This window comes from Penaeus monodon, chromosome 37 (genome assembly GCF_015228065.2).
Source record: "Penaeus monodon isolate SGIC_2016 chromosome 37, NSTDA_Pmon_1, whole genome shotgun sequence".
NCBI lineage: Eukaryota > Metazoa > Arthropoda > Malacostraca > Decapoda > Penaeidae > Penaeus > Penaeus monodon.
The window spans coordinates 25,150,968-25,160,858 of record NC_051422.1 but is presented as its reverse complement, the minus strand read 5'-3'; positions in this window follow the sequence as shown (position 1 = coordinate 25,160,858).

The following is a 9,891-nucleotide window of genomic DNA, read 5'->3' as shown; positions in this document are numbered from 1 at the left end:
CTACTGAGGGCTAAAGTCTGCTGGAGATGGCTATGGCTACTCCCTGGGGGTGATGACCATCTCCGTGGCCCAAGCAGTAGTAGGTGTACCCACTCATACTGATCATGGTGGGTTTTGGCACCTGCCAGGGCAAGGTGGGACAGTAACTCTCGTTCCCATCCCACGCCCTAACTTTTCCCTGCCCAACGAGGCCCATTTCACTTGCTGGGTGGGAGGGACAGCATCCTTCCCCCCACCATACCCCTTTTTTCCATAGTTGTGGTGAGTTTCTGGGGGGAGGTGGGTTTGGCAAGGCCTACCTCCGCCGTACTGCCCATTAACCCCAAAGGGTGGCTAAGGATTGATTGATTATTTAAAATTATCTGCCACGTCAACAGTTAAGGTCATTAGCGGCGAATACCTTGTTAACTAGAAATATTAAAATGTTTAAAACTTTAAAAATCTATCAATAAATATCTTACAAATAACAATAAATAGATTAAAAATCAAAGCATAAATATCATGCTCTAAGTGCATAAAATTATTGCATAGACATTATGCATAATTAAACTTTATTGAAAATATTAGTCTCCCTAAGGAAATTAATAAGACCCTCTATGCCCAACCTTCCCCAATACTTTTTTCAGTGAATATGGGGAGACAAGTACATACGTCTTTGGTCTGAGAATGTGCACATCTTTCCACTACATGTGCGATCGTTAAGGCTCTTGGCATCCTCAAAGTGCTTCATTTTTAGCCATCATTGGTCCATGAGTCAGTCTTGTGTGCCTGATTCTTAGTCTTTTTAATACAACTTCCACTTTTCGGTTGCGATGGATGCTAGTCACCCAACTGCCAAGGTCATCCCTAATCTCTCGCAGTTTGTTTCTGGAGGTATGCCTCCATTGTTCCCTCCATTTATCACGAAGACAACTTCTGATGCTGGGTTTCAGGTCGGTGTGTGGGAGAGGAAAACGAGCATCACAAGGCTAAGTGGTAGCTGCCTTGGCCTTCTGATCAGCTCGCTCATTCCCCACTGATACCAACATGCGCTGGCACCCAACATAGAGTTATCTTTTTACGTGTTGACATCAGTGCAAGCCAATCTTGAAACTCCCTCACTACTGGATGTGATGAGTTTAAGCTCTTGATTGCTTGGAAGGCACTACAAGAGTCACAATATATCACAACAGAATGGTTGGTAAGATCTCTAGTCATCTTAACTGCTGTAAGGATGGCATGTAACTCTGCAGTAAAGATCGAGGCTGCTAGAGAAAGACTGCCAGATGCAGTCTTCCTTCTGCTCACTGCTGCAAAACCCACGCCATTTTCAGATTTTGAACCATCTGTTTTAAAAATTTGATCTGACCCCCGGGTTTATTTAGAAATGAGCTGAAGAAATTTCTCTCGGACTTTGCTTCGTATCTCCCCCTTTTTCCCAATTCCGACCAAAATCCAGCTCGACTTGATTAGTCCAAGGCAGAAATTGGGGAATTTCCCAACAGCCAGAACCTTAGAGAGTTTTAAATTAAGATCTTCCACAAGATTCCTCATTCTCCTACCATAGGATCGGCTATCCTAAAGGGGTTGAAAAACCAATCTGGATGTAGGAGATCCTGGAATCCTTTGTAGTCTCGTTAGTAAATCAGGTTCATGTATTCTCGGTGTAATGAAAGAGATGGTTCTCCACTCTCAGCATACAGGGACTCCACAGGTGAAGACCTGAAAGCCCCAGTACAGATTCTGAGAGCTTCATTATGAACCGAGTCTCACATCCGTAGGACAGTGGGAGTTGCAGATGAATAAGCTTCTCATCCATAATCAAGCTTACTACGAATAAGCGCTCGGTAAAGCCGCAGAAGCGTTGTGTGGTCTGCACCCCAAGATAGTTGGGAAAGAACCCGCAAAATACTAAGTGCTTTGTAGCTTTACTTTCAACTGTTTGATGTGAGGCACCCATGTAAGCCTTGAGTCAAAAATTAGACCCAAGTACTTCACCTCTTGGACAAATTGCATTAGGTTTGCTCCAAAAAAGAGGGAAGGATGGAATTTTTCCACTGTTTGTGGAAATGCAAAGCCAAGGTCGTGCTTGGGGAAAATTTGAACCCAAGAAATGTTGTCCACTGTAAAACCCTGATTTATTGCAGCTGCATGTGTCCTTGCACATCCTGTAAGCTTCCTCCTGAGCAGTACAGTGTAAATTCATCCACATACAGTTTTACATGAGACAGAACTTGGAAAAACCCTTTTACAATGTCATTTATAGAAATGGCAAAAGGGTCACACTTAAGACACACCCTTGTGGGACCCCTTCCAGCTGATCTTCCAGGTTAGAGAAACTGTTTCCCACCCGAACTTTAAATTTCCTGTTAGCAAGGAAGTTTTGTATGAAGGTAGGTAATGCTCCTCTTAAACCAATGTCATACAACTTCTTGAGTATGCCGTGCTTCCAAGTAGTATCATAAGCCTCTTCAAGGTCAAAGAAGACTGCTAACATGTGACGTCTGGCCTCCTTTAGCACTCGCCTGGCTTTGGCTCGGGTCTTTTTGTAATGGATCAAGGTTACATCACTGGGGCGTCGTTTCAACTGCCTTAATGCAGCTTTTCTTGCTCTGACAGCTTGTTGGCATTCATCAGACCACCATGGTACTGGAGGTCGACGGTAATGGCCGCTACTTTTGGGAATGGATGCTTCTGCTGCAAGGTGAATTCGTGATGTGAAGTGATTAACAGCATCTTGAACACACTGGAAATCATTCACAGATCTATGCAATACTGCAGTTGATCTAAAAAGATTCCAGTCCGCATGTTCAAGTCGCCATCTCTGCACTCCATTGGCTGGAAAATACCATTCACCTCCTCCAAAAGTATTGGAAAATGGTCGCTTCCATGTAAGTCTTCCATAACCTGCCAAGTGAAATTCATCTGTGAATCAGGTGAGACAATTGACAGGTCCCATAATGGGCTTGAATTTGGAATCCTCTCAGGGAAATCGGATGATTTTCCCTGGTCATAATCTCTTGTAGGCATACACAAACTGGGTTACATGAAGCTATCAGATGTTGCAGTTCTTCCCAATTTTGCATGAATTCCCTGACAGTTCCTTTGGATTAGGGAAATCCAGTTCTTTAAACTATTTTCATAAGGTTTTTGGGCAGCACCTGTGGTCAAGGTTTCCCCTACACCTTTAGGCTGTCCCTTTCCAGGATCTTGGGAGAGTCTTTGAGGGGTTGTTTACCCATGGAACTAGTTTCCACAGGCTTCCTTTTGACAGGCTCTGGATTTCTTTGCCTGGGCAAAGAACGGACCTGAGCCTTTGCTTCAGGGGCATTCTGCCTAGCAGCAGAGGCCCCTGTGGATGTGGTGGCAGCTGGAGCTGTCACTGTTGAGATCCCTGGAGCTGTCACCGTTGAGACCCCTGGAGCCCTTCCTGACGGCTCCAAAGACCCCACCTTGAAATGAGTCTTTTGAATAGACTCAGGATTCCTTTGCCTGGGCAAGACAAACCCAGCCTTTGCTTCAGGGGCATTCTGCCTAGCAGCGGAGGCCCCTGTGGGTATGGTGGCAGCTGGGGCTGTCACCATTGAGGCCTCTGGAGACTCACCTGATGGCTCCAAAGACCTTACTTTGGGAGGAGGAGTCTCCTCAATAGACCCCTCACTCCTACTCCGTTTCTGGTGGAATTCACCAGAGGCAGTTTCAGCAATTGGGGATTGAGGTTTAAAAGAAGTGACAGAGTGTGTGGTGTAAGAAGCATTGCAGGGCAAGGGTTGGTGGGAAGGAGGATGAGCCAGAACCGAAGCAAATGATTTACCTGGTTGTGCAAACAGCACACGGGCACGTCGCTTTGCCTCTGGAAAACTAACTTTCTCCTTGCTCCTTATTATCAATACTTCTTTCTCAAATTTGCACCTTTTACACTGCTTTGAAGAAGCTTCATGAGCTTCTTTGCAGTGGTAACAGCATATTGGACCTGGACAGTTGTCATCTCCTTGATGATCTGTTGTACCACACTTTTCACATATTCTTGGTTGTCCATTTTCCTTAAAACGTCAAGAGTTGGCTCCATGCCCATAACCTTGGCAGTGGAAGCACCGCATAGGGTTGGGCACATATGGCTTTACCTTGAGGTGGTACCATGCCAACAACTGATTCTGGAAGGACCAAGGTATTAAAAGTTAGAAGAAGAGCTGGTGTCGACTGTCCCAAACCATCAACTTTCTTCTTAAAACGTTTTACTGCCACTACATTAAAATTCTCTAGTTCTTCTAACAATTTCTCTTCAGAATACCTCATCAGGTCTCGGGAAAAGACAAATCCCTTACACTGATTGAGGGTTTTGTGAGGAGAACATGAAACTTGAGCCCCAGGGATGTTGCATATCACACGCAGTTTGTCACTCTCATCTGGTGACGAAACCTCAACTATCAGGCTACCATTTCGCTGTGGGGTGATGCGAGGATCATGTTGACATACCTCAACTATTTTCCTATGTACTTCAAAAATATCAAGATCCATGATTGATACACCACAATGGTCTTCACTATAGGTACTTACTATATAAAAATACTCTCATATTTACCAGGTAAGATTTCCTTAGTGGACTGAGGAGGACTTTTCCCCTTCTTACCTGGTTTGGGAGCCCAGGAACCATTACGATTCCCATTCTTGCCCTTTGGAAGCTGGAAAGGCTCCAGAGTGACATGTGATGTTCCAGAGGGAATGGTTGGGGGATTGCGTAGGTCGTCAGGGAGAGAGCTAGATCTTTGTAAATTTGTAGTACACATACAAATTAGAATTCTTCATTTCCTCACCCCCCCCCACCCACCATGGAGTCCAAACGAGGGGAAGCTATAGTTGGGTTTCAAAATCTCCCAACAGCCACAGGGGTAAATGAGGAAATATACGCACCCACTGTTACAGTACTGATGGCAGTCGTGGGACCTATCGCTGCCGACTAAAATAGTCCTGTTTGACCCTACCTATTTGCCAATTGACTTGACCGGGCCCTTGATCAAGCCACCCGTCTAACCAGAATAAAGGCCCAAAGAGGTGTGTTGCTAGCTGCGGGGTTTGCAGCGTGAGCATTGCTCAACCTCCAGGACCCCTGTCTCCTGGTAATACGGGATGCCACCCCACGGCAAACACATGGGGGGAGAGTTCTCCCTGGTCCAAGATGGAATGAACCAGGGGTTGGTACACCACCCCCTCTCATAGCCCTTGGTGCACCAGGAAGCCATTTTTGTCTCATCCTTCACTGGTGACCCCTCCAATATGGGTAGCCCTCTGGTCCGGCTCACCAGATCATTGGGACCTCAAGCCCCCCCACCGCGGCAAGGCGGCTTCCATTAGGGGGGGGGGGTGGCTAAGGAGCAGGAGTTGCTACGAGTCAGGGTGTGTCCACACGCTGATGGGCCATGGCTCCATACCTCTAGGGCCTCCTGCAGCTTTGAGATTCCCTACAGTTTAGCCTGGGACAGCATGGTGTCCAATATCCATGGGTGGCCACGAGGAGGCACTGTAGGAGTCTTGATGATGAAGATTGATTGATTATTTAAAATTATCTGCCGTGTCAACAGCTAATGTCGTTAACGGCGAATGACTTGTTAAATAGGAACATTAGAATATTTAAAACTTTAAAAATCTATTAATAAACATCTTACAAGTGCATAAACATGCATGATTAGATTTTATTGAAAATATTAGTCTCCCTAAGGAAACTAATAAGACCCTCTATATCACAATCCTCCCCCAATACATTTTTCAGTGTATATGGGGAGACAAGTACATACGTCTTTGGTCTGAGAATGTTGCACATCTTTCCACTACATGTGCGACCGTTAATGCCTCTTGGCATACCTCACAGAGTGCGTGACTTTTAGCCATCATTGGTCCATGAGTCAGTCTTGTGTGCCCGATTCTTAGTCTTGTTAATGCAACTTCCACTTTTTGGTTGGGATGGATGCTAGTCACCCAACTGCCAAGGTCATCTCTAATCTCTCGCAGTTTGTTTCTGGAGGTATGCCTCCATTGTTCCCTCCATTTATCATGAAGACAACTCCTGATGCTGGGTTTCAAGTCAGTGTGTGGGAGAGGAAAACGAGCATCATAAGGCTAAGTGGCAGCTGCCTTGGCCTACTGATCAGCTCGCTCGTTCCCACTGATACCAACATGCGCTGGCATCCAACACAGAGTTATCTTTTTACGTGTTGACATCAGTGGAAGCCAATCTTAAACCTCCCTTACTATTGGATGTGATGAGTTTAAGCTCTTGATTGCTTGCAAAGCACTACGAGAGGCAGAATATATCACAACAGAATGGTTGGTAAGATCTCTAGTCATCTTAACTGCTGCAAAGATGGCAAGTAACTCTGCAGTGAAGATCGAGGCTGCTAGAGAATGACTGCCAGATGCAGTCTTCCTTCTGCTCACTGCTGCAAAGCCCACACCATTTTCAGACTTTGAACCATCTCTAATAATGCATCTGATCCTTGGTACTTGGAAATATGCTGAAGAAATCTCTCTCTGACTTCTGCTTCGAATCTCTCCCCTTTCCCAATTCCGACCAAATCCAGCTCGACTTGATTAGTCCAAGGGGGGAACTGGGGAATTCTAACAGCCAGAACCTTGGTGAGGCTTCAGTTAAGATCTTCCACCATAGGATTGGCTATCCCCAAGGGGGTTGCAAAACCAATCTGGATGTAGGAGATCCTGGAATCCTTTGTAGTCTCGTGTAGTAAATCAGGTTCACGTAGTCCCGGTATAATGAAAGAGATGGTTCTCCACTCTCAGCATACAGGGGCTCCACAGGTGAAGACCTGAAAGCCCCATTACAGATTCTGAGAGCTTCATTGTGAACTGAGTCCAACATCGAGAACAGTGGGAGTTGCAGATGAATAAGCCTCACATCCATAATCAAGCTTACTACGAATAATCGCTCGGTAAAGCCACAGAAGCATTGTGCGGTCTGCATCCCAAGATAGATGGGAAAGAATCCGCAAAATACTAAGCGCTTTTGAAGTCTTCACTTTTAACTGTTTGATGTGAGGCACCCATGTAAGCCTTGAGACAAAAATCAGACCCAAGTACTTCACCTCTTGGACAAATTGCAGTGGGTTTGCTCCTAAATAGAGGGAGGGATGGAATTTTCCTTGTTTGTGAAAATGTATAGCCATGGTCTTAATTGGGGAAAATTTGAACCCATGATATGTTGCTCACTGTACAACCTGATTTATTGCAGTGTCCTTGCACATCCTGTAAGCTTCCTCCTGAGCAGTACAGTGTAAAGTCATCCACATACAGATTACATAGGACAGCACCTGGAACAACCTTTACAATGTCATTTATAGCAATGGCAAACAGGGCCACACTTAAGACACTCCCTTCCAGCTGATCTTCCAGGTTAGAGAAACTGTTTCCCACCCGAACTCTAAACTTCCTGTTAGCAAGGAAGCTTTGTATGAAGGTAGGTAATGCTCCTCTTAAACCAATGTCATACAGCTTCAAGAGTATGCCATGCTTCCAAGTGGTATCATAAGCCTTTTCAAGGTCAAAGAAGACTGCTAACATGTGACGTTTTCTGTGGCGAAGGAATTCTGTATAGCAGTTTCCATCCTTACAAGTGCATCTGTGGTCGATCTCAATCTTCTAAACCCATATTGATATGGGGTCAGCACGTTTTCCTTTTCTAGCAGCCGTGTCAACCTGAAATTTACCATTTTCTCCATCAGCTTGCAAATGCAGCTGGTGAGAGAAATTGGTCTGTAATTTCCCGGTATGCAAGCATCCTTGCCAGGTTTAGGGACAGGAATGATTATAGCCTCTTTCCATGTGGATGGCACTGTACCCTCCCTATAGATCCTATTGAATAGGTCCAACAGGAACTTCCGGGAGCTCTCTGGAAAGTGAGATATCATTTGGTATGGAATATTGTCACTTTCCTGGGCAGTCTTATGGCAGAGCTGCAAAGCAGAGTCCATCTCCTTGCGCAAAAATGGCAAGTTGTATGGAAGTTCTGCTGCAGTCTTACTGAAGAACGACACTGGGTGTAGTTCCTGTTCAGCCCGAAGAATGGAGAATCGGGCAGTGTAAAATGCTCCAGAGGAGATCTCTGCCATGAATTTAGCTACCTCATTAGCAACATCTTTTTTGTCTGTGATGATTATGCCATCTATCTTCAAAGCAGGTGGTGACAGTGATGTGGTCTTTCCAGCGGTCTTACGCACCTTGTCCCATACCCATGCTAAGGGGGTCCCAGACTTAATCGAGGAGACATACTGTCTCCATGATGTCCGTCTGGCCTCCTTTAGCACTCGCCTGGCCTTGGCTTGGGTCTTTTTGTAATGGATTAAGGTTACATCACTGGGGTGTCATTTCAACTGCCTTAGTGCAACTTTCCTTGCTCTGACAGCTTGTTGGCATTCATCAGACCACCGGAGGTCGACGGTAATGCCCGCTACTTTTGGGAATGGATGCTTCTGCTGCAAGGTGAATTCGTGATGTGAAGTAATTAACAGAATTTTAAACACACTGGAAATCATTCACAGATCCTTGAAATACTGCAATTGATCTAAAAAGATTCCAGTCCGCATGTTCAAGTCGCCATCTCTGCACTCCATTGGCTGGAATACCATTCACCTCCTGCAGAAGTACTGGAAAGTGGTCGCTTCCATGTAAGTCTTCCATGACCTGCTAAGTGAAATTCATCTGTGAATCAGTTGAGCCAGTTGACAGGTCTATATTGGAGAATGTCCCAGTTTTAAAATTGGAATGTGTTTGGGGTGTCACATTCACTAAACTGGGATCTACTCTTAAGAACAAGGACTCCAAGGCCCTTCCTCAAGGTTGCACAAAATGTCTCCCCCGAGGTGATGCCGACCATTGAAATCTCCCAAGAGTAGAAATGGATGTGGCAACTGCCCAAGTAGATCTTCCCAAAACATCTATGTTGAGGGTTATGTGGAGGAAGGTAGATAGATGCAAAAATGTAAAGGGCGTGTCAAGCCTATTTTTCACAGCCTTCACCTGCAGTGTTGTCTCAGGTGGAGGGGGCCCGGAAAGGGGAAAATCCTGATGTACCAGTATTGCTACTCCTCCATGAGGTCCATTATCAAAAGTCCCATAATGGGCTTGAATTTGGAATCCTCTCAGGGAAATTGGATGATTTTCCCTGGTAATAACCTCTTGTAAGCATACACAAACTGGGTTACATGAAGCTATCAGATGTTGCAGTTCTAATTTCCACAGGCTTCCTTTTGACAGGCTCAGGTTTTGTTTGCCTGGGCAAAGGACAGACCTGAGCCTTTGCATCAGGGGCATTCTGCCTAGCAGCGGAGGCCCCTGTGGATGTGGTGGCAGCTGGAGCTGTCACTGTTGAGGCCTCTGGAGCCTTACCTGATGGCTCCTTAGCCCTTACTTTGGGAGGAGGAGTCTCCTCAATAGACCCTTCACTCCTACTTCGTTTCTGGTGGAATTCACCAGAGGCAGTTTCAGCAATTGGGGACTGAGGTTTAAAGGAAGTGGCAGAGTGGGGGTGTAAGAAGCAAACCCGGGGGCAAGGTTTTGGTGGGAAAGGAGGATGGGTTACAACCGAAGCAAAGGATTTACCTGGTTGTGCAAACAGCATACAGGCATGTCGCTTTGCCTATGGAAAACTAACTTTTTCCTTGTTCCTTATTACAAATACTTCTTCAAATTTGTACATTTTATATTGCTTTGATGAAGCTTCATGAGCTTCTTTGTAGTGGTAACAGCATATTGGACCTGGACAGTTGTCATCTTGATGACCTGTTGTACCGTACTTTACACATACTATTGAATGTCCATTTTCCTTAAAACGGCAAGAGTTGGCTCCATGCCCATAACCCTGGCAGTGGAAGCACCGTATAGGGTTGGGCACATATGGCTTTACCT